The sequence below is a fragment of the Typopeltis vanoorti genome, chromosome 14 (genome assembly GCF_054136105.1).
Source record: "Typopeltis vanoorti isolate ZY-2024b chromosome 14, IOZ_Tvanoo_1.0, whole genome shotgun sequence".
In the NCBI taxonomy this organism is placed as follows: Eukaryota; Metazoa; Arthropoda; class Arachnida; order Uropygi; family Thelyphonidae; genus Typopeltis; species Typopeltis vanoorti.
The window spans coordinates 109,282,515-109,309,498 of record NC_143562.1 but is presented as its reverse complement, the minus strand read 5'-3'; the positions used below and the strand labels follow the sequence as shown (position 1 = coordinate 109,309,498).

Below are 26,984 nucleotides of genomic sequence, written 5' to 3'. Positions count from 1 at the left end.
CAGTGTATCATACGAAACTTTTATTATTGGTGTTTGTTCGTGGTGAGGGTGAAATATTTTTAATAAAGCAACTTTTTAATATGTAAATTTATTTATTAATAAATTGGTTACTGATTAGGAAAAAAAAAATTTTTTTTTAAATTTATTTTGTGTATGCAGCACCCCCACTTAAACTTTTCACCGGTCACCAATGAAATAGTCTAACTGTATTCTTTTTATAACATGGAATGGGAGGAATGCAAAACACCAAAAGAATAGAATACTATTCACAAAAAAAGTAAGCAAAATGGACTGCAAAAATTACAGAACAATAGTTCTAACAAGTCATGTAGGGAAAATACTTATGATATCGGCCTGGCTGGCCGAGTAGTTGGTGTATCCCCTCTCCAGCCAAAAGGCTGCAGGTTCAAATCCTGTCGTGGACATGGATGTTTGGGATCGTCTGTGAAAATACTAGTGGTGGCGCTGATGAGCGATAGATGCCATTGGTATAGTTGCGGTTCATTGGTGGATTGAGTGATGGAGACAGAGCTGTAGAGTAGGTGCCCTCCCTCGATGAGTCTTTGGACTCCCTGGAGGTGTGAAGTAATAATAACAATAATAATTAACAGAAAGAATAAGGAAACTAATGAGAAGAAAATCTGGAGGATGAGAAAGCAGGATTTAGAAGCACACCAAATATTAATGTTAAGATTAATTATGGGGAAAGTGCTACATCAAAATAAAAATGTTTATGCCTGTTTTGTTGACTTTCAGAAAGCATTTGAGAGTACAGATCAGAAAGTGCCATGAACGTACTCAAATCTTATAGAGTGGACAAAAACTTGATATGTCTCTTGCAGAACATCAATGACAATGCAGAGGCTGCTGTGAGAAACTGTAGAGAAATAGGAAGATGGTTCTGGACAACAAGAGGTATGAGACAAGGAGACCCAATATTCCCCAGCATCTTTATCATGCTTTTAGAAAAAACAATGAATGTCAAAAGATAATACAAGGTGATCCAAAAGTCACACACACACACACCATAAAACAAACTTGAATTTTTCAATATTGGTGATAAATTTTATATAACTAAATTGCTACAAACAAAGCTTATAATCATATCTTTACAAAGGCAAAAATAAATAACATTACTAAAGCAAATGTTCAAAATGGTTGCCTTGTTCGTGAATGCAGGCATCTGATCTTTTTACCAAATTGGAGGCAACCCTTCAAAGCATGGAACTAATGACTGCTCTGATTTCTTCGGTGATGTTCATCTTCAGTTCATCAATTGTGTGAAAATTATTTTTATGAACCTTACCATTCAGGTAACACCATAAGAAGAAATCTGAAGGTGACCAATCTGGCAACCTTGGGAGCCAAAGTCTTTTAGAAATCAGTCTGTCACTCACCAAAAAAAACTCTTGCAAAAATTGCACTGTGTCATTTGATGTATGGCAAGTGGCACCATGAAAGCAGCAATCACGTTCTTCAATCACAAGGAGCCAAGAATTGGGTGATAATGTCTTGGTACAATGCACTGTTCTCAAAGAAAATGGATCCGACAATGCGACTATTGATGTATTCACTTAGGTGGAACCACACTTCATCACTAAAGAAAACATAGTCCAACTCATGAACTCCATTTTCTTCAACACATGATCGAAACCACAGAACACAACACATTTTTCCTCATCCAGTGGCTTCAATTCCTGAACCGAGTGAATACAGTATGGACAAAGCTTTAATTTAAATCCAGCAGTACAGACAAAAATCGTTACAGCATATAAATAGAATGGACAGGACCAGGATACCTTGAAAGGTTCTTAGATATACCCCTAGAGGATGGAAACTACCAGAAAGATCAGCCAAGAGACCACAATAGGCTTGAGACAACATGTTGAGCAACCTCGAGGACAAAACTGTAAAGACTACTAGGCCTACTACTGGACAAGATGATGATGATTATGATAATTCCATATAATTATCATATTATCATATATGCAATTTAATTACATACGAGAGACATCCAGAAAGTAATTTCCAATGGGCTGTCAGAGAAACAAAAATATGCTTACAAAAAAAAATTTATTGGAAATTAAAATAGACATCTTTCACTACTTTCTACATAATTTCCACCATTGTTCAGGCACTTATCATAACGGAGCACCAAGAGTTGTATACCTTCATCGTAGAAGGTTGCTGCCTGTGATGCAAACCACATATTGACTGCTTTCTTGACCTCGTCGTCATCTTGAAACCGCCGGCCACCAAGGAAAGATTTCAGATGTTTGAATAGGTGAAAGTTGCTTGGTGCGAAGTCAGGACTATATGGGGGATGATGGAATTGTTCCCAGCTGAAGCTGGCAAGAAGTTGTTGTGTTATGCCGGGAGTGTGTGGGTGGGCGTTATCGTGAATCAAAACAATGCCCCAAAACATAAGCATGCCATGCTGTTTATTCTGGATAGCACGACACAGTTTCTCAAGGGTTTGGCAGTACATACTCATATTGATTGTGGAGTCTTGACCCAATTATTATAAACACACACCAAGAAGTGTACACACTGCAAGAATGTCTGAAAATAGCACCAACGCCTTGCTAAGGAATCAACAAACTCAGCACACATGCACACCATTGCGATCGCAGTGCTACAGTGAAAATATTTAAAAATGGAACTTACTTTCTGGACATCCCTCATATAATTACAAGATTACAATTACATATAGTTATACTCTGAGGTTTTCAAGTATTAAAAACATTTTTAGAAGTTGGACAGCACCTCCGTGGTGCAGTTGGAAGAATGATGGGACACCATACTCAAGTGGAAAAGAAGACATGAGTTTGATTCTCATCATGATGCAAGGATCCTTTATATGGGCTTTTTTTTTTTTTTTTAACAGAAGGTGAATTAACTGAACTCATGCAGAGTTAGCAGGCTTTTTTGGCTTCCAGAAAGTTAGGTTTTTCTTCTCACATACATGCCAATTAGCCAGAGAACACATCATTACCAGAGAAAAAATATTATAAGTGGGTGACAGCATAGTGAACAGATAGAGGCAACTAGTAGACAAGAGGTTGCATGGCATGCTCTCTTGCAATGAGTCCTTCAAAATATCACATAATATGAAACAAACTGAAATTAATTTGTTTCTATAAGCTATAGTACTTACTCTTAGTACTGCAAATGGGCTATAGCTTTTTTTTTTCAAGCCACTTCAGACCTCCAATAAACAGCATTGTGGTTTCACATCAGGAGATGAAATTCATCTATCACCTAAAGACATTCACAAAGTATTCAAGTCCACGGTGATATTTGAACTCACAGTCTATTTGTTGGAGAGCTGATGGGCTATCACTAAGTCAGCACATAGGCATGTTAATCTTTTCCATCACAGGCTTAAAAATACCTTAACTGCCAGTCATCAATAGTTTCTAACTTTCAACAGATCAGATACTGCTGCATGTTATACTTTTGATGTCCATGCATCATATTCTAGACATGTTAGTAGTAAAGGAATTATCCATTCCTCGATGAGTCCAAGGTGGACACAATTAACAGGCATAATACTCTGGCCAAATTCCAAACAATTAAGAGCCAACCAACCCATGGTGGAAGACAAGAATGACAAATTAAATTTACTAATTATCATTAAGTGATCTGTAGCTTTTTTTGTAACAGAACATCTAACAGAAATTCATCATCAATAAGACATTCATATTCCTGATTGTTATACAAAGGCACAATGGCATTGTACCAACCATTATGAGAGATTCAATTCTTTACATCTACTGTTGATGATGTCACTTCAATATTTTTTTTCACACTTAGTAAGAAGAGAATTCTGAAAAACTTTAAAATACAGAGGAGAGTCCATCATACAAACCTCCTACTTGCAGTTTTCCCACATGCTATGTGCTAAAGCCTTTCCAGCACACCGAAATGATACTAGAGAGAAAGAGATGCAACATAAGTAACATACTAACCCATTATTCTGATATGAATATATGGTGAGATGTAGTTGTAGCACACACTGCTGATAATACAAAATAAGTCAAAACAAGCACTGCACTGAAGTTACATTACCTAGAGTAGATGGAGATAATTCAATCTCTTGTGGCTTTCATGCAGACTAAGTCATGAAATCAGTTGGGACAGCATCATACTATTACTACTATTACTACAATTACTGGAAATATCTTTACCTTGAGCTGATTTAGCAAAAAGCAACCATTAATCTTTCATTTTATCTTTTTCATTTTCAAATTTTAACCATCATTCATCATTCTATGAATGATGGTTAAAATTTAAGCTCAATCTGATCATTTACAGATTAAGGAATGAAGTATATGGTTTGCTTAACAATACATATCAATAATGCAAAACAACATACATGGATGTTAAAACACAAAGTTCACTAGTACTTATAACAACTAGTCAAACTAGAACTGTAATCTACATTAGAATGTTTGTACATGATGCCAGTATATCTTTATGTATTTAGTTTCATATTTCATTAATAATTTCTGATTATTATTTTTTCAATTTTTCTTCTTTCTTCTCTTCTCTTCTTGCTAATTTCCCTCAATGCTATTAGAGTATTCGAGGGCTACAGGTGAATCTTTCCTACTTTATTGTTGCATTTCATCGTATGTAGCCATCAAAGGGGGCAAGCTAGTCCCAATAGGTACCGGTCCCAAGCCAGAATAAATGGTGAGGGCTGATATCAGGAAGGGCATCCGGTCGTAAAACTTCATTGTATCTCTAACTAATAAGTCAAATGAGTCAAAAAAGATACAAGGGCTAGGACATACCCCTTAGGCAATGAGCAACTACATCGCCCTACAGCTGCGAGAAGTGGATGAGGGCTACTACACTGGGGCAGATGCAGTTAAAGAAGCAAGCACAGCAGGCAGAGAGAATGTTGTGAGTGGGACCATTGAATGTTGGAAGCATGACTGGAAGGGGGAAGGGAGGTGGCAGACATGATGAGGAAGAGGAAGTTGGACATTTTATGTGTGCAGGAGACAATGTGGAAGGAGGAAAAGGTGGAGGAACTGGGAGATGGGTATAAATTGTTCTACTCCCAGGTGAATAAAGAGGGAGGAAATGGTGTCGAAATTGTGATGTGTGGCAGAATGACGGGCGAAGTACTGGAAGTGAGTAGGAGGAATGACAGGATGAAACTGGGTATCGGAGAAGAGCAAGTGATTGTCTTATGTGCATACACCCCTCAAGTTGGCTGTACAGCAGAGGAGAAAGATGAGTTCTGGAACGTGTTAGATGAAAAAAAATGAGGGAATTGAAGAAAATGAGATGGTTGTTGTCAGAGGAGACTTGAATGGACACATAGGAAGACAGAATAGGGACCGCAAAAGGGTGCATGGCAGCCACGGAGATGGAACGATGAACCAAGAAGGAGCAAGGACTGTGAACTTCACAGTAGCGTTTGATCTGGCAATTGTGAACTTATTTTCTGCAAGAGGGAAGAACATTTAGAAGTGGGAACAACAGTTCACGGATTGACTACATCTTGACTAGAAGAAAACATCTTAAGGAAGTAACAAATTGTAAGGTAATCCCAACAGATATTTTAAAGTCCAGGCACAGCAACACCGGTTGCTGTGCATGGACTTTAAAATAAGGTTGAATATAAGAACCTTTGGAAGCCATGGGATGAAGACAATTAAGCGGTTTTGCTTAAAAGAAGAGTGTGAAGAACCTTTTTAAGGAGAGGGTGTTAAAGAGGATTTTGGCTAGAAAGTGTACATGATTGGTAGAGACATAATTCAAAAGCAATTCTGAGCTGTGCAATTGAGGTGCTTAGTGAAACATCTGGAAAGATTAGAGAGCAGAAGGAGGGTTGATGGTGGAATAATAATGTGCAAGAAGTAGTGAAGGCTAAGAAGGAGGTAAAGAAGAATTGGGACGAGTCAAGAGAGAAAGCGAGAAGGCAAGAGAATTGTAGCAAGATCTTTATGATCAATTAGAAATGAAGGAAGGACAGAGAAAAATTAATTGGCTTGCAAAATGTAGAAATAAAGCATCAAAGGACATTTTACATGTGAAACAGATCAAAGACTCCAAAGGAGGAATAATAAGGAGGGATGTGGCTGTATGAAACAGATGAAAACTATACATTGAAAGGCTTTTGAACAAGGAAAATGTGAGGACTCACAGAGAAGATGGACAGCCTTATGAGGGGATGGTGAAGAACATCAGTGCAGTGGAAGTTGAGGAGGCTGTAAAGATTGGAAAAATGGAAAATAGGTGGATCCTGACAGGATCCCACTGGAGGCATGGAAGGCACTGAGGGAAGAGGACATTGGCCTGCTGTGGGATCTGTTTATAAAAGTTTGCCAACAGGAAAAAATGCCCGAGGAGTGGAGGAAAAGTACTCTTAACCCTATTTACAAGGGTAAAAGGGATGCACAAGACTGTAAGAATTACAGAGGAATAAAGTTGATGTCCCATACAAGGAAAATCCTAGAAAGGGTTCTTGATGGAAGACTGAAGGAGGAGGTGGAGATTGCAAAGGAGCAGTTTGGCTTCATGCCTGGTTAATAAACGATGGATGCTATCTTTGGGTTACGGCAGATGATGGAAAAGTTTTGAGAGAAACAACAAGAGATACATCTGATGTTTATTGATCTGGAGAAAGTGTACGATAGAGTACCAAGGCAAAAAGTCTGGAGGTTTCTGAGGGAGAAGGTACCAGAGAAATATGTCAGGTTTGTGCAGGAGATGTACAGAAATATGAAGACAAGAGTTTGGACCTGCCTGTGAGACAGAATGCTTTCAAACAGTTGGTTTGCATCAAGGGTCAGCATTAATTCCATTCCTGTTTAATATTGTGATGGAAATGGTGACAGAAGAGCCTCCAACAATGCTGTATGTAGATGACACCGTGTTGTGTGCAGAATCAAGAGAAGCAGCAGGTAAACTGAAAAGATGGAGGAGAATACTGGGAGAGAGGTATGAGGCTGAGCAGAATTAAGACAGAGTACATGTATTGCAAAGTGGATGGCAGCCAAGAGACAGAACTGGAATTGGAAGGAAATGTCATCAGGTTAGCGACTTTCAATACTTAGGTTCAACAGTGAAAGAGGATGGAGAGGCTGAGAAGGAAGTGGGATAGAGGATACAAGCTGGATGGAGGAACTAGAAAGAGGTGGCTGGAGTGCTATGTGATAAGAGGGTGCCAGTCAATCTAAAGGGAAAAATCTACAGGACAGTGGTGAGACCAACTATGACATATGCTATGGAAACGGTAGCCCCGAGGAAAAATAACAGCAGGATGGAGCTAGCAGAGATGAGAATGCTTAGGTGGATGTGGTGTGACCAGAAAGGATCATCTGAGAAATGACTACTTAAGGGGAACAGTGAAAGTTATGAACTTAAGAGCGAAGATATAGGAAGCAAGATTGAGATGTTTGGTCATGTGACGAGGAGGGAGGATGAGTATGTGGGAAGAAAGGTCATGCAGATGGATGTGCAGGGGAGAAGGAACTGAGGATGAAGAACTTGGATGTGGTTGCAGCCCAACACAAATGATGTGGAGGATACTCATTAGAAACAGTGACCTTACTTAAGTGGGATAAGTTGCAGAAGATTTTTTCAATTTTTAATTATTTGCTAATTAAAGAAATTTTCTTATTTCTTAACAGTATTGATATTACCAGTACTTGCAACACCCCTGCCAGTCAATTTGTAACTTAAAAATGTAATTATATCTGAATGTTTGTACAACCAACATTCTATTGCATTTTATTATTAACACCAGACCTCAACTGAGTCATAAGACCAATCATGTCGTCACACACAAAGCTTATCAAGCCATATTTTACACTCATTTTGTCCAAATTCATGATATTCTCTGGCTATGCATTCCAAAAAAACCTTTCCTCACATGCCTTATACAGATTCCAGGGCTGTTTTTTTTTTTAAATACCAGTCTTCCATTCTGTGAAAAAAAGTTTCCACATAATGTTTCCACAAATGAAGGAACCATTAGTTCCTTCATTTGAGGAATAGTGATGAATGAAGTGGAGGTGACTAGTCTATTACAGAACCTTAATGTGAACACATCTGTGGGATTGGATGGTATACCGGCACGGGTCTTGCATGAAGCAGCTAAAGAATTATCAGTGCCCTTGACCATGTTGTTTAATATGAGTCTCAAGTCTGGCTTAGTCCCAAAGGTGTGGAAAGAGGGGAAAATAGTTTCACTGCATAAAGAAGGATCCAAGACTACAGTTGCAAATTACCGACCGATCAGCATATCAGGAGTCGTTGTCAAGGTCTTAGAGAAAGTAGTCAAAGGAAAAATGCAGGAATGGATTGATGAAAACGAGATACTGTATACAGGGGACAGCATGGCTTTGTGAAGGGTAGATCATGCTTCAGTAACTTGCTCAAGTTTTATAACAAGGTGACGGCTGAACTGGATAAGGGAAATGGGTTTATAGTGATACTGCTGGACCTGGCAAAGGCGTTTGACAGGATACCACATGGAATACTAATCAGTAAACTACAACATATGGGAATGGATATAGGGTTGGTGAGGTGGATAGGTGGTTGGTTGATGGAGAGATATCAAAGAGTAGTTTATTCAGGAGTAGAGTCCAAAAGATGGCCTGTGACTAGTGGTGTGCCGCAGGGTTCTGTTCTTGGACCACTGCTGTTTAATCTGTTCATTAACGATATAGGGAAGGATCTAAGTGGAACAATTCATTTGTTCGCTGATGATGAAAAGTTGGGTAGAGCAATAGTGAATGCAGAAGATGTCAAAGTCTTGCAGGATGACTTAGATAGATTGGAGTTCTGGGCTAAGGAGAATGGATGTCAATTTAATGTGACAAAATGTAAGGTTATGCATTTTGGGGTGAAAAGATTAGCAGCAGTATACCACATTGGTGGAACTGTACTCCAAGAGATTGATGAGGCCAGGGACTTGGGAGTGTTGGTGGATAGGGAGATGAAGTTTAGGGGGCACACTGCAAAAGTAGCTAAATCAGCTCATCAACTCACTTGGTTGTTGAAAAATACCTTGACGAGCAGAGACAAGCAAGTTATTGTACCTCTGTACCGAGCCTTGATAAGACCTCATCTCGACTACTGTGCCCAGATTTGGTCACCTCGGTTCCTTCTTGATGGGGAGGAGGTGGAGAGGATCCAGAGGCGAGTGACTAAGATGATAACAGGTCTATGGAATGAACCATATGAGAACAGGTTGAAGATTTGTGGGTTGCAGAAACTAGTTGATAGGCAAAAAAGGGGAGATATGATTGAGACATTCAAATTGCTAAAGGGATTCTATAGGATTAATTCAGAGGATATTTTTGAGATCAGGACTGGTGGTGGGAGAACTAGGGGACACCTATGGAAGCTGGGCAAGAGTGTAGCTAGCAGGGGTGTTAGAGCTGGGTTCTTTACTTTTAGAGTGGTAAATGAGTGGAATAAGCTGCCAGAGTCTGTTGTGGGTGCTATGACGGTGAACGAGTTCAAGACAAGGTATGATAGATACTGTGAGAATGTAATCGCATAGTTGGGTGGACATGATGTTTAGGGCCTCCCTCGATGAGTCTAAGGACTCCTGGAGTCGCCCGAAATAATAATAATAATAATAACATAATCCCTTAACTTATATGTCTCACCCCCTTCACCTTCTCATGAAGCTTTACAAATTGTATTCTCTTAATCTGATTTGTCTTCATACTCTCATATCCAAAAGACTAGATCCTATTTTAGTCAATCTTCTCTGGCCCCTTTTCTAATACATCTTCATCCCAAAGAAAACCAGATGACCAAATCTTTGAACAATAATCCATGAGATGCTTTATCAAAGCCTTATACAATGAAAGCATAACTTCTATTTGTGCAAGTCAAGTTCCTCTGCATCATTGCTATAATCTGATGTCATGACTTGACAACTTGTGCAAAGTGACCACTCAACTTCAGGTCCCTGTCCACCACCTCTCTCATTTCCTATACCTCCTTCAAAATTTCCCCACCAAATATGTATGATGTATTGCATCATCACCTACTGGAAACTTAAACTTTTGAACAATGACTCACTTGCCTACTCACATAATTTATTCACATTCTCTTGTAAAGCCACAACATTTTACTTGACTCTCACAGGTAACCCAATTTTGCATCATCTGCAAACAGTTGCATATCTCCAGTTAAACAAACCCATTCCAGTATGATATATACATGATGCACAGGCTGTGCATGGCAACTTGGTTATGATGATTATAGAGGTAACTATATAAAAACACTTGGTACCAGGACCCTGGAGAAATTATTTATTGGTATGGGACCTTATACAGTCAGGGAAATTAGATCATGATGGAAGGAATAGCGAGAATCTATATGCAAGATTAACACAGATTCTCAAACATGTTAATGTTATGAATATATTAAATCATAAAAGTGAGTATGATGAAAGGATGATTGTGTGTTCATCTGGTTTGAATTTATTAAGTATAGGCAAGGATGTCAGTATAAGTGAAACATTAAATTTGAATAGAGATCAGAAGGTTGTGTAACATGATTATGATGCCTGTAGAGGTAACTATATGAAAACACATAGAGATAACTTACATCTGTACAACACTAATGCCAGGAATATAAAAAACAAAGAGGTTGATGTTTGATCCCTTGAATACCCTGAGAATTGTTGGCATTAGTGAGACCTAGCTCTTGGAAGGGTATATTACTATGCATTATGGAAAGAGTCGCTACCCAAGACTAGCTTCAACATTTACTGAGATCTCATCAGTGGGAGTCAGACCCAGAAACGATACTATGGTTGAATGAATGCAGATGTCATATATTTCCCATATACAAGTAGTATAAAGGTGTATCACATTATTATCTTGACAAGTTCAATTTCTAATCAAATTGAAAAACTTTCTACGAGTACCTCTGATCCAGAACTATTTAATAATAAGGATGAAATAAGGTCTCAATTATGTTTTGTTTTAATTTGGAAAATGCTAACCAGGTTCATTCTTAGGAAATGCTATTACAGATCTCAGACTCAAGTATTCAAATCAGTTCAAAGAAACCTTATCTTTAACAATAATAGCGGAAGTCAGAAAATTACTCTTACGTTTATCAATATAAATAATTCATCATCATCAAATTCCTGCCATGTACCCTCAAGGGGTGTACAGGATATGATAGTACTACATGAAAAATTTACATCATTACTAACTTTCTATCTACAATTTTCCTCCAAATCAGTCTGTTACCTGTCAAGACTCCAACATTATCAGATCTTATATTTCTATCGTCCAAGGCACTTTGTACAGTATCAATCCACCTATATCTAGGTCTTCCTCTGGGTCGTTTTCCTGCCAACCTGGCAGAGAACACTTGTTTTGCTAATCTTTCCTCGCCCATTCTGTTTAAGTGACCATACCACCTGAGATTAGCTCTGCTAACGCATTCCTGGATGCTGACAATGTCAAGGTCTTTCCTAATATTCTTGTTTTTAATATGATATTGCCATTGATGCCATCTGTTCACGCCTCTAATCCTTCTCAGGACGCTCATACCTGCGTTCTCTAGTCTTCGGTTAAGAGTTTTACTTCTGACCCAGCTCTCAGATCCATAAGTTAAAGTTGGTTTGAACACTGTCTTGTATACAGCTAATTTAGTCATACGACTAATTTCTTTCTTATTCCATATGAATTTATTCAATTGACTTCCTACCATACCAGCTTTGTTGATTCTATTGGCTATTTCCATATTTAATTTACCATCTTCACTAAAAATCGTGCCTAAGTAGCTGAAATGTTTTACTTGTTCTACAGGTTCTCCGTTCACAATACAGTTGACATTTTCAATGATTCTGCCTATTTTCATTGTCTTTGCCTTTTTATTGCTAACTTTCATACCATATCTATTACAACAGTTATTTAAATTAGTCAAGGAATCTTGAAGACTTGTAGCAGATTTATTTAGAAGTATAACATCGTCCGCATAAAGCAAAGAGCTGACATTAACATTTCCAATTTTGATATCATGTTTAATACCACTTTCCTTCATAATGTGATCCATATAGATAATGAATAACAGAGGGGTTAATGTAGATCCTTGTTTTACACCAGATTTAACATTAACCACCTCACCGGCCATTATGGATCAAATACGCATTCTCGTATGTTTCGTATCGTTCATCATATATTTCAATGTAATATCAATGATATTACAATTTTAATATGCACTTCGCATCCATGATAAACTTGATGTCTATAGACGTCTTGGCCAGTAGCATGGTTAAACCATCTTCCTGTACTTCCTGCAATTCTAACTACTGACTTACAACTCAAATAAAAACAAAGTATTGCTTGATATAATGCCCTATTGACACCATATAACTGTAGCATATTGAATAGCTTCTCTCTTGGCACCTTGTCATATGCCTTTTCCAGATCAACAAAACTTAAATCTAGATCTTTGTTATATTCCCATGCTTTCTCAACTAATTACTCAATACTTCAAGGATATCTTTTTCTGCCGTTTTCATGTCACCTTTATCATCTCTAACTCCTTTTACAGCTCTTTCCTCCATTTTAGGCTTCTTCAACAACTTCCAGAATATCTTACCACCTTTTGATATTTATTTTCTATGTTCTTGCCAAAGTCCTCCGATAACTTTTGTTTAGCAAGTTTTACACAGTGTTTAGCTTTCTTACATTTGTCTCTGTACTCTCTAAGAGCACAAGCTGACTTATTTGCGAGGAACATTTGATATGCTTTCTTCATTTCCTTCACTGCCTCTTTAACTTCCTGTGTCCACTATGGAGTTCTGATTTTTCTATCCTTGCAGACCTCACCACATGCCTCTCTAGCTGAATTAATCAGGGTTTTCTTCAAGGCTTGCCACTGAATCTACAAGTTTTGGGTCCTGTTCTGAAACTCTTTCATTTTTCCTTCAATAAGCTTTGTGTATTTTAGTCTACAGTTCACATCTGAGAGCTGCTCAACTTTTATTCTCTTTAAAAAATTTTTACATGTTATTCATTTCAATATGAAATTCAATTTTATCCTGCTCAAGACTAAATAGTGATCACTTCCAATTTCAAATCCTCTGTACACTCTGGTGTCCTGCACCAGGGAGAAAACATGACTATTAACAATAACATAATCAATGAGACTTTTCTCATTGACTATGTTATAGACTTATTCCTTGCATCTTCTCTCCATGTGAATTTGTGCACATTTTTATGTTGGAACATGGTGTTAGTAATAACTAGTCCCTGTCCTGAGCAGAAATCCAACAGGTATTTGCCATTATTATTAGCTTTGCTCTTTTCTCCAAATTTTCCCAAAATATTTTTGTATGTCTGACAATCATTTCCTACTCTGCTATTTAGATCCCCAACAAGGACCAACTTTTCCTTTTCATTGTGTCAGTTGCTTTTTCTAAAGCATCAAAAAATTCCTCCACTTCTACCTTAGTAGAACCTTCTGTGGTTCTACACTGCCTGCCATTCAAGAAGATTAGCCACGTATTTTGTGTTGAATATTATGGCTACTCCTTCTTTTCCTTGATTGTCATTGCCTGAATATATCATTTTGTATTTATTGCTCAGAAAGATCTCACCAGTTTTGGGTTTCAGTCACCCCCATTACTCGATCTGGTACTCATCTAATTCCTCAGCTAGCTCCATTTCTTTGCCATTCAGGCTTCTTATGTTGATAGTACCGATCTTTAACTGTGGTGATGTTGAGTTGGGGCGTGTTTTCAGATTTGTTCCAGTAGCTAACTTTTCGCTGTTCACCCTGGTTCCCTGGTGAAAACAATGTGGCCTTGTTTAACCAGGCGATGCCCCAGCCGGCATGAAATTTTGTCATGTTGTACCATCATTTTGTATATTGGTTTAAGCCAATAAGAATACAATTTGGTCGGCTAAATCCCAAATTGCCAGCCCATCCTCGTTCATTCAGTATCCAGGTAGATACCCAACAGGGTGCACCACGAGAAGGTAAAGATTGGACATTAGGTCAGACACCCTGGTCGGTTCTCCATATTCCTTTAAATGCTATGTGGAGTTCTCCTCTCAGTTATATAGCTTTGACCCTTAAGCACCCCTATTGACAATGATTATATAAACAATTCATACAAAATATACATGTCATTAAGCATGAATTAATAAGTCACTTCCACAAACTCTCTCTCTCTCAATTTAAACTGTACAGCGAATAAAAGTGACTGTGCATTGAGATCAACTAGTCTAATACCTGCACTCAAGTTCCTAGGAGCATTAATTTTTTAATTGTTAATGGATTAATGTTATGTTATTTTTTAGTTCCTTAATAAACTAAGCAAAGCAGTTAAAATTGTATCAATCTTTGTATTGAATTAATTATTATTATTATTATTATTACATGACACCTCCAGGAGTCCAAAAACTCAACGAAGGAGGGCACCTACTCCACAACTCTTCATCTCAATCACTCAATCAACCAACTACATTCATCATCTACACCAACGCCATCTACAGCCGACCTCCACCACTAGTATTTTCACAGACAATCACAAACATCCATGCCCATGGCGGGATTCGAACCTGCAGCCTTTTGGCTGGAGAGCGGATATGCTAGCCACTCGGCCAACCAGGCCGGCAATTAGTTTAAAGCTGATTGATTAGACATACATTACACTTTCAACGAGAATTCCACTGAAGAAACAAAAGTCCTGCCTTTCAGTAGTAGATGAGAGAATATTTATAAAACAGAAACTACTACGCCCATGCAATATGAAGATTAAGGTTTTTGCATAACACAATTGAGACCAGATTAATTTTCCTTCTGTTCCAATCAATAATATCAATAATATCTTGAAAAATAGCAGAATATATCAACTGCCATTAACAGCCCATATGTACATCCATGCACTTAATAAAATTTTCATTTTATTCCTTAAATTTATGGAAATTCTGGATCCATATTATTCTATAACTTTGAATTTTCTTCTACACATCTCTTTCTCTCTATACACGTTCTGCTCTCTCTCTCTGTTAACCTTCTCCATAGCTAACCATGAAGAATTGCATGATGTCACACGAATTGCATCAATTACATCTAGGTTCTTCATTCTATGCTTGCTAACATCACTGTCAATATTTACCTTTGTCTACGAGTTGATAACTTCAACTAAAGTATGTCATTCACATTATGATTCAGTACTTTCTTGTGAGAAGTGTCTAAAATTCCTTAGTGCACTAAGGAAGTTTCAGTTTTCAGTTTCAGTTTCATAACTGCTCTGCTAGGGTATCAGAAATGACAGCTAGCATCAATCACAATGCAACACTAATTTAATTTAGATTCTTTCTTGGCAACTGTCATATTTTCAATATTGTACAACACATACACATTACATTAAAATAATTACAAATAATTAAAGCAACATACATTTTACTTGAATAATTATTCAAGAAATACACATAATCACACTGTCAACATCCTATTCCTCTCCCCTCTTCTGGATGTCTACAGTTCATACATGGTAAACAAAGTAGCGCAGTGTAGGATCCTGATGACAGTTTGAAGAAGAAAAGAGAGGAAAACAGACTAGTACCATCACTGGAATGTTTCCTCCATCAAAATCATGTGCCTTACATGAAGTGTCCCCTAATATAATCTTGTGATTTATTTATAGTGAATATAATGGGTATTTTGTACAACTGTGATAAAAGATTGACTGGCCTGTAATTATTGATATAATTTCTGCTGTCCTTTTTTATATAAGATAATCAGTGATTTATGCCACTGAAGTGAATTTTTTCTGTTGTTAAAATACCATTAAACATATCTAAATATGACTTTATGAAACCATGAACTTCCTAATTTTGTGTGTTCTGCTAACAAACTGTCTTCTCCAAGACTTTTATTACTCTTTGTTGCCTAGAAGACTTTCCAAAATTCTACCTATAGGATCTATCCATTTCCTGCCTGTATATAGAGTTCTATTAAAAAAAAATCACTACATATTTCCATTATTTTTTTTTTGATGTACAGAAAAAATTTTACTGATGTACAGATTCCTTGCTTATTTTTCAGTTCTGGAATCTTTTTTTTTTTCATGTAATCCTCATTTGATAATGTTCTATAATTTTCAGAGATTTTTTTGTTTTCTATTATTATGTTTTGACTGACTATATTAGGATTAAATTCTGTTAGATGTATAAGGCAGTTCCAGTCAATGATGGCAATCTTGCAGAGTGATATTTGAGATGGATTGCAGTGCTTTCATAAAAAAAAAAAAAAAAAACTGAATGTTTTTTTCTGAATATCACATGGAAATTACTGCTTCCATATTATTTTTCTCCATCTTTCACAAAAGAGCAGGATAAAAAGGAGAGCAATTTTTTTTTTCTACTAAAAAGCACGGAATGATATTCACGTGGAAAACAGAATTCTTTATTTAGCAACAAACTGTTGTCATTGATACAGCCTCAGTCAATGAATTCCATACAGCTTTATGAAAAAAAGCAATTAAATAAGATTATTACCGAGGTCTATCCAGTTAGTGTTGCTAACAGACAGTAAGATTGCTGAGCATATTGTAATAGAGAACCCTAATAAAGGTTAATGGCAGTAGCCTCTGCTGTTAATGGGCAACTCCAACAGCAAATGTACCCCTGCCTATCCTTATGAGGAAGGTAGAATCCTCATCAAGTTTTAAATGTTTCTTGCTAGTACAAACTCCTGATAAAAGTAATCAGAGGTGAATGCCTTTATCCATCCCAATTTCTCTTTGAGGTGGATACTGCCAAATCTAACTTTGAATTATTCTGCAGAAACACAGATGTACAAATGGTTTTTGAGAGGAGTTGGTATAAAGGGAATACTTTCTTTAACGATGTGCTCTTGTTGGTATTTGCTCAATTTTCAGGAACTTTTTTTGGTAAAATTATTTGGTTGGGCATTTGTATATGCTCTAAAGCAAATGAGATAATAATAATGGACTAGAAGAAAATAAGGATCACATTTGAGTCCATTTGGACGTGTCTTTGATTATGATCTTCTCAGTGTATGAGAACTTTCAATTGATATTATTATTACGTGACACCTGCACGGAGTCCAAAGACTCATCAAGGGAGAGCATCCACTCTACAACTCTCTGTCTCCACCACTCAATCCACCAACTAAAACTAACCGCAACTACACTGCCACCACCACCACCAGCACTTTCACAGACAATCACAAACATCCATGCCAACAGCAGGATTCGAACCCGCAGCCTTTTGGCTGGAGAGCGGATATGCTAACCACTCGGCCAACCAGGCCAGCATATTGCCACATATTCTGTGGTATTAGTTTCATCATCATTTAATAAGAGAGAGAGAGAGAGAGAGATGTTCTAATATTTTCATCTTTTGAACCTCCTTTATATCCCTTCCACTGCTGGCATGTCAGGGAGTGAGCGGGAGATGGCAGAACCACAACAAGCAACCTGAGAAATCCATTATTTCTTTGCTTTAAAGCAATAAACAAATTGGGATGTAGAACCTGAGAGGAATATGAAATCAGCAGGTGTTTATTATTATTATTATTATTTATTTTTTACTGATAGTGGAGGGGGATTAGGTGTGCCACAGATAAGGACAATATTCCATGTTGGTACAAAGTTATAATCCCATACAAGATCTACTTTACAGCTGTCAATTCTTGATCTTTCAACTCATGTCATATGTTGTCTAGAACATCAAAGAGATGCCACTCCGCTAGTACTTTTTTTTTTAGAAAAAGTCGGTTTTATAAAGTTACCTTAGCCTTATATCTTCACCCAAATGATAACGTATGGAGTAGTTCTGAACAGCATTTTTTAAAAAAGATTTTTACACTCCAACTCTTCTGGATAATGACAATTAACCAAATGGCCATTCGCTTGTAGAATGAATAGTTAGGAAGGATGGCAAATTCTCTGATTCAGATGGTTTTTGTTAAATTCATAGGTTCTTGATATGGCTGAGACTGTTAGAGTTTCTGAGGAAAATCAAGAAGAAGAAGAAGAACAGAGGAGTTTGTAGTTTCATACAACATACCAGTGCCAATGAGAACAAGCCTTCATCACGTCCCTAAATCATGGAGTAAACTTACTGTGGCGTTCACCTGTGCAAGCAAGCTAGCTAAATCAGTGATCCTGGCCAAGCCATCCAAAGATTATCCATCTTGCTGAAGCAGCAAACCAACAAGTTCATCTTTCTAGTTGTCTATATTAGTCACATCTCAAAACAAACACAATGGCAGAGTATAGAATAGTAATAATGGTTATCTGGAAAACAGGAAAGCAAAGCAGACTCGGTAACAGAAAGAATCAGAAAATAAAAAACGAATACTAATAGGAAGAACTACAAAGGCTAACAATTATATTGGTGTCACTTCCACCAAGAACTGCTTTCTTACATATGCATTATGCTCATTATAAGGAACTAGCATTATTGTTGAAGAAATTGTTTAAAATTAACTCAAATATACTACACACAAGAAGAAGAAGAATGCATTAATGTCATGCCACATTAAAATTTATGATTTTTTTTACAGCAAACAAGTAATTTTACCATAGAAAATACTAAATTTAGGAGAGGACGATCATACAATAAATTTCAGCTTAGACTGAAATAAATAAGCTCTTCTGAGAACAACTCCATAGAAGACTTGGGAGATAAATCACTGATGTAAGAAAATTCTAAGTATGAATAATGTCTAGAACTAGAAACATCAAAAGCTTTTCAAATGAAGGTGACCTAGCTGGTCTTATACAGGGATGGCAGGTTTTTAACACCTGGAAAATTAAATTTAGACTTTTTTTCCTTCTGCCAAACAAACCAGTTAGAAAACACATGTGCAGTGTCAGATATAGACTATGAGAAGATTATCTATCCTACCTAGTAAGAATTAGACTTTTGATAGCCAAATCATTTAGCATAATGCACCTTTGGAACTAATATAAAAAGATACAATAAAAAGGAAATGTACAGTGAAATTAGCCAGGCAAATAAGAAAAGGGTGATCATTATCTGTGATTTAATTATGATAATACACTGGAATGAAAAGATAGCATCTACAGGCAAAGAGGTTGATGAATTTCTGGAGTTTTTGTGAGACAGCTACCTTAGGCAGTTAACAGAGGGCATGTGGATCAAGGATTTTGGGGTTGATCACCTCATCAGAAGATATTATAAAATGAGATGTCAACTCTTCCTGCAGTCTAAATGTAACCATGAAGTGATCACTTGAATAGTGGTCAACCACATGAAGGTTTCTGTGAAAAAGGGTTATATCAGGAACTAATTAAAGCTGGCAATTATGTCAAACAATGAAGATAACTTGCAGCTATATCACAGAATGAAGAATTGTTTGGGAAGGAGATCAATGCTGCTTGGGTCCTGCTCAGGAACAAAGAGCAGGTGAGAAAGGTACTTTGCAAGGGTAGCAAAAGTGTAGTACAATTGTCTTGTCAGATGTCATCTTCCAGGAGGTTGACTACCATGAGCTTCCACCATGTACAGTTTTGTGCTTCTCTTTTGCATTCTTCATAGGACAAAAAGTTCCAGTCCTTAATATTTCCCATCCAATCTGTTCTTTGTCTTCCTCTTCTTCTTTTTCCTTGTATCATTCCTTCTAGAAGTGTATTTTTTTAGGGATTCATGCCTTAGTATGTGACCAAAGTAGGTGGTTTTCCTTTTCTTAATGGTTTTCAACAGATTCCTGTCTTCTCCAATCATCTCTAATATTTCAAAATTAGTTTTTTTGGCAGTCCATGGGACTCTAAGAATTCTTCTGAGGATCCACATCTCAAAGGCTTTTAGTTTATTTTCATAATATTTTGAAACTGTCCAGATTTCTGCTCCATATAGCAGTGTTGACCACATGTAGCATTTGGACAGCCTAATTCTTGTTTTTGTATGAATTTCCCTTGAGGTCAGAATGTTTTTCATGCTAATGAAGGTTGATCTAGCAATTTCTATTCTTCTTAATATTTCCTTATCACACTTTCCATTCTCTGTAATTAGTTGACCCAAATATATATAACTCTCTACTTGATCTAAAATATTTTCTCTGATCCTAATATTTATATCAGGTATTTTCCCATTTTCTCTTGTTAGCAGCATGGTTTTAGTATTTTTGAAGTTAAAATTAAGTCCATATTTTTCACTTAGCTTCAGCATCTCTTCTAGTAGGTTTTGAAGATCTTTTTTATTTTCAGCTAACAGTACTGTATCATCTGCATATCTTAAGTTGTTTATATTCCTGCCTCCTATACTGACTCCTTTAAATTCTTCTAATTGCTGGAAGATATTTTCAGTATAGAGGTTAAACAATATAGGAGAAAGAACACAGCCTTGTCTGACACCCTTCTTTACTGGGAATTCCTCCGAGATTTCTTCTGATATTTTTATCGAGGCAGTTTGCTCCCAATATAGATTTATCAGTAATCTGGTATCTTTACCATCTACTCCTAAATTTCTGATGCATTTGATTAGTTGTTCATGTTGTATATTGTCAAAGGCCTTTGTGTGGTCAATAAAACATAAGTAGACTTCTTTCTGCTTCTCCAGATATCTTTCTATAATAGTTCTAATGTTGAAGAGTCCCTCTCTAGTTCCTTTATTTTCCTGGAAACAAGATTATGTTTCATTAATTTCCATTTTGATTTTATATTTATTTCTTTCTAGGATGATATATAACATAACTTTTGCTATCTGACTGATCAGACTGAGTGTTCTGTATTCTTCACATTTGATTGTCTTCGATTTTCTAGGTATTAGCAGGAACATTGAGTGCTTGAAATCTTTTGGCAGGTGTCCAGTTTCGTATATTTTTTACATATGCCAGTCAGTGATCTTATAGCCTTATCATCTAAAGCCTTTAGATATTCTGCCATAATTCCATCCATTCCTGGAGCTTTTCCTGGTCTCAGTTTCATAATGACTTTTCCATGTGTAAAGTGTTCTAGGAGAGTGACTAAATAAAGTATTTGCTATTACCAGATTGTTTTCTTCACAGAACTGTATTAATCTTAGATTTCTATGTCCCAGGTCCTGGTTTTCCATGTAGGAAGAGATCTTTTCTGAGCCTACTTTAGCATTTAGATCTCCCATAACGATAGTTGTCATCTGATTTAGGGTTGTTAAGTGCATTTTCAATGCCTTCATAGAAACATTCTACATCTTCATCTGAGTAATCAGAAGTAGGTGCATATATTTGGACAATAAAAATATTAAAAGATTGAGCTGTAATTTTTAATGGAATTATCCTGTCACTTATGGGCCAAAATCCAAGTAAGGATAGTGCAATCTTATTTTTTAGTACAAATGCTACTCCATTCTTATGACTGTCTCCACATGAGTATATAATTGAATGGCTTTCTGTTTATTTTTCCACTATTAGTCCATTTGACTTCATTGATACCAGCAATATCAATTTTCATTGCTTCAAGTTCTTGTTTTACTGCCTTTTTTATGCCCTCTTTAAATTTCTGACATCTATCCTCAATCTCATCTTTAGGGTAAGGATACTTGGTGAAATCAGGAACATTAAGAGCAGTGGACTGTACCAGTTCCTTTAAAAATTTATCTTGTATTTCTTGATTTTTAAGGGAGCCAAGATCATATTTTTCTATGTTTATAGGTTTCGTTGTTTTCTTTAATTTTATTGCTGCTTAATGACCACAGGGTTGTGGTCTGATCCAATATCAACTCCTGGGTATGTTTTGGATTGTAAGATGTTATTCCGGAATCTTTTTTTTAATCATTATATAGTCAAATTGGTTCCTACAGCTGTCTCTGGGACTTTTGGCTAATTGTACTACAATTAGCATTTAGTTAATGGCACCAAAAAGAACCTCAGAGAATTCTTTCAACATGTGGTCAGTAGAAGAAAGAATGATTATAGAAGAATGTTACTTGGTGGTGAAAATGGTAGAATGATAATCATGGTAGTTAATAGCTGAGAAATATCTCAACTATTTCCTCCATCACCATCATTCTACCATTTTCACCACCCAGTAACATTCTTCCATAATAAATTAGCAATTCATAAAGATATTTCATCTTCATGCAAGTGACATCCAGAACTTGAGTGAACTGGGAAGAGAAAGGAGGCACTGATGGTGAGCGAACGATGGGTATATGAGGAACTGAGTAAACTTGATGGGAATTAGGATGTAAGACTTGATGATATATCACTCCATATTTTGGGAAAATGTTCCAGAAAGTAAGCAACAGCACTGATGTAACTTTTTAACAAGTCTTAGATTGGTCCAAGTTCCAAAGGAGCAAAAAGAAGGCAGAACTGTTCCCCTTCGTAATGGAGGTAATAAGACTAAGGCTTTGAATTATAGGTAAACTGGTGTTTCTAGAGTTGTAGTTAAAGTGACAGTAAGGTTAGTTCAGCATTTTCTTTGATGGAGAGCATGGGTTTGCTAAGGAAAGATCATGTTTTAGCAATCTATTACTTATTATTATAAGGTGACAAATGCATTGGACAAAGGAGATGCATACACAGTGGTATATTTAGATTAGACTCTCCAAAGACCTTTGATAAATTGCCACATAAGCTTATAATTAAACTGGTTCAGATGGGATCAGCTAATAGATTAGCATTGTTGCGACGTTTTCTTATAATATTTATCTCTCTACTTATTTGTTATAATATATTTGTACTCTAATCGTTTAGATTAACTTCTATTGTTTTATATCTTTCCTTTATCCTACCAGCTACACCATTTATGTTGAGACTTTTTCTTATCTTGTTTGCTTTTTCTTTACTTAATTAGTTATTTACATCCTATCTTTCTCAAATTCAAAACTCGTCTAACACTGTACCTTAATTATACACATTTATCCCTTATAATTTAAACTCTACAATCAAATATTCTCTCCTTCAGTGCTTTGCAATCCTATTGGCCTCTCTATGTCCTAAACAAACAATCTGAAGAAGTTCACCCTATAAGTATTAACACATTTATATTTATGCTGCGCCAGCTAATACCTAGGTAGAAAAGATTCTTGTTCAGGGCGACTCCTTTAGAGAGTTAATGATTATTTGATCAAGCATAAATTTATCTCCCCCTCGCTTGTCCTTTTCTTTCTTACAGTCGCGGCTTACTTATTGCATTAGTATTCATGGGTTTATCCCGCTTGGTTCGTTGTTATTTTTATGAGCGGTAGTTTTGAATTCATATAATATAGGCAGATCAGGCAAGTACATGAATGAAACAATTTAATTAGCTTTAAGGTGATACACTGTAATACATTTCAAAACAGGATAATATGGTTGCACTCAACTCAGATCAAAAGCTCTAATTAACTTGTACTTATCACACATACTAAATCTTAATAATCTTAAATACAATTCATAGATTATCATTAAGCCATTCGGATACACGTGCCTATCAGTGAACACATCACAATTACACTTTTAGTTTAACATGATCTTGTATCTATTCGGCCTCTTGGGCAAACAATTCTTAACACTGTCTCGGACACGTATCTAGTTGTAGGCTACTCTTACAGTTCTTTAAGTTCAGTCCAATTTAAACGTTCACACAGGAAATTCACTCTCTTCTTACAACTGGAATTAGTATTTCAAAAATCTACATTACCATTTCTGTCCTTGAACTCTTAAAACTTGTTCCCGCATTGTCTAATCATCAAGGCCTTCAAATGTAATCGCTTTGGAGGATATCTTCCGTAGATCTGTGCGAGTAGAATCTCCGAGGGAAACATGGGAGGTGGCACGGTAACGTCACCTTGAATGGACAGCTCAATTTAGTCCCTCTGTTGTACGACAACATCACAGCTATCCTAGAACATGGACATAGCTGGGCCCAATACGAACGCTACGACGGACGAACTAAGTGCCTTCCGCGACTGGTCAGGGACTTCCCTCCTATGACGAGCAGGACCACTCTGAGAGATCAGGAATCCAGGAAAAAAAAAGATTCCGAATCTTCATGCAAGGCCTTTTTGTTTCATTTTCTCCTCTCGTTAAATCTCGATATTTGTGACACGTGCCAACTCGGTCACGTGTGTCCACGTCAATCTCATTAGCTCCCTCTATTAATTTTTCACACATCTGTCTGCCTTCTATTCCTGGAAGACGCTTAGGTTTCCCTTTCCAATACTTTCATAATGCAGGACAGTAAAAGTGACCTTTGAACCCTGACTCACAGGCTTTACTATTTCAGTGCAAGAGGCTGGTTTTCCAAATGGATTTTTGCCAGCTTACATGGATTTCTATTATCAGGCCCACACTTAATACAGATTATATTTAAACACTTTATACAATTTTATACAATTCCTTAAACTTTATCTTGACTTGTGTTCACAAACAATTTATTTTTTCTATTGCCAACGTTCCATGTTCTCTGCCTGAGTAGAATTAATGATGTGACCTGAATATTTTAATATAAACCTTTTTAATGCTTATTCAGGACACAACAGCATGCTGGATTTGAGACTGCTTGTCTGAAAGGTATCAGCAAATTATGTATGGGGAGAGGGGTAATATCCCTAAAAAAAAGGAGGTCACTAGTGTGCTTCAAGAATCTGTTTTGGGGATGGTTTTTGAATAGTGATATGCAGTAATCTGTAGATGATGATGCAAAGTTGGGAAGAACTATGAGGAGTAGAGTAAATGTAACTTTGCAAGACAACTTGAATAGACTAGCTGAATTAGCAAATGAGTGGGGTTATCAGTTCAATGTTGCGAAGTGGAGATTTTAAAAAAAAGTTATGATCAGTAATTGATTTTATGTTTCACTGATTTGTGTTTAATTTCCCCAAACCTATTAAAAACCACATAGGTTATTTCCAGGTTAGGTATTCATATCACAAGTATCATCTAAGTATCTCTGGTTTCTTTATTAATATGTTCATCTACTATGAAAACAATATTAGTCTTCCCCAAAACATTAAAACTCATATATGACATTCACTTATCTTTATCTCTAAAACAAAACAAGACAAATTGTAATACAAAAGAAACAATGTTTAATTAAATAACTATACAAACATCATTATTTACATAAAGAAAATTGTAAGAGAATACACTCACTCTCTCTCTCTGACTCACTCGAGATTTAAATTCAGAAATTAAAAAAATACCAACAACAAACAAACAAAGGAAACAAATTCCTTTACCAATTCTTTCTTTTAAGGTTACATGATGGTCAGCATTCATAGTGAAGAATTCATGGAGATAATAACACATGTATTGGAGTAATTACTTTAAATTATGAAAATAACACGCCGTTTCGACCTCTGTATTGAGTTCATTATCAGGAAACACAACATATGTACAGTACACAAGCTACATGACACAACAACAAAGTAAGATAAATCTAAATGCACTGTTAATCATTTATCCTAGCCTGACCTCTGGTGAAAAAAATAATAAAATAAAACAATAATAATAATAAATAAATATACACAAATATAAATAATTTTTTATACATATAGCTATAATGCCATACAGATGATTAAAAAAATCTAAATAAATAAAAATAAAGTTTTATAGCAGAACTACATTAAAAGGAAATTCCTTTAGCAATTCTCTGTAGGATTAAAGTATAGCTTTTTGCCACAGTAAGTAAATAGGAAACAAATTCCTTTAATAATCTTCTCTAGGATTTAACAACCATTGCAATTTAATACAATCAGTTGAAATAAAGAATCTTCTCACTCTAGCCCAAAGTTAGAACTCTTTATAAAATAAGGAACACAACCTGCCTCTAAAGCTTGAGTACAATAGCATGATAAATATTCCTCAGGAATATTTATCTTGCTCCAGAAAGTTACACATGAAGAGAATATACATCAGAGCAAACTGTTTGCCCTACAGTTCTCTAAACACAATCTTCAATACATGCATTCAGTAATACACACATTATTACACTGTTCAGTAAAAAAAAAAAAAAACTTTCCAGTTGAGATAAAAGGTACAGTCTTAATTTCATTCTTTGACAGGAATGAAATGCAGGGTTATAATAAACAAACAATAGACATACCTTGTGCTGGAACTTGCTTTCTCTGAACTTGAGCCACTGTTATTCCTTACAACAAACTATATCTGAGACCTTCTTCTAGATTATCATCTGGTGGTTGTACATCATTTGAAAGAAATGAATGCCTTTAAATAAATCTATTGGTCTTTGAATATATTCCTATTACCCTTTCTTTTGTCAAAATGGCCACCTGTAATCATGTTACTTAGCCATAACAAAACAATATTCAGGGCCTTCTTCTAGATCACCTTCTGGTGGATGCACACCAAATGAAAGACATAACTACCTTCAGATAAATCTATGGGTATTACAATACATTCCTATAACTTTTTCTCCCTTCAACTATGGTTACAAATGTCAACTATCATAAGGAACACTGTTTAGAAGAAAAAAATGCAACTTTCCATTTGAGATAAATGTTACACATTACACCATGAGTTTCTTCCTCTCCTTACTGTTTCTTTTCTACTCTGTGCAATGTAAGTGTTAACTTCAAACTGCCATTATTTGCTAAGTGCAGTGCAGGTACATGAACTCAGTATATTTTTGAATTCACATGTTTGTCTTCACTGCCATTATGTAATGTTACTGAAGTTAGAAATGTATTATAACATAAACTAAAGTTACAATCCATTTTAACATCTTACAAAACGAAATACATAATTTATTCTTTATGGAGAAAAAAACAAGTGAATTGAATTGCATTGCATTATAATCCTAAATTAAATTCCACATCAGAGAATTAAAGAAACTATTACATTATGGTAAATGGAAGAGGAGAGGGGGGTGGGAATATGTTTAATATAATCCCATTTCTTTTATCAACACTACCCAATGCATTAGTCACCTAATAAAAAAAAAAATAGAAATGTGATGTATCTGAATGAAACTCATCAGATACTCCACAGAAGCAATAAATGCAGAGTATATAATTAGTGAAGAGATGAGGGATTTGGGGATGATG

At 36.2% G+C, this 26,984-nt stretch overlaps 1 protein-coding gene across 6 annotated transcripts in view; it reads right to left on the bottom strand.

Annotated features, from left to right (window-relative positions):
• Cog1 (conserved oligomeric Golgi complex subunit 1) overlaps window positions 1-26,984 on the bottom strand; it is a 580,539-nt gene that overhangs the window by 410,766 nt on the left and 142,789 nt on the right. The window lies entirely within an intron of this gene.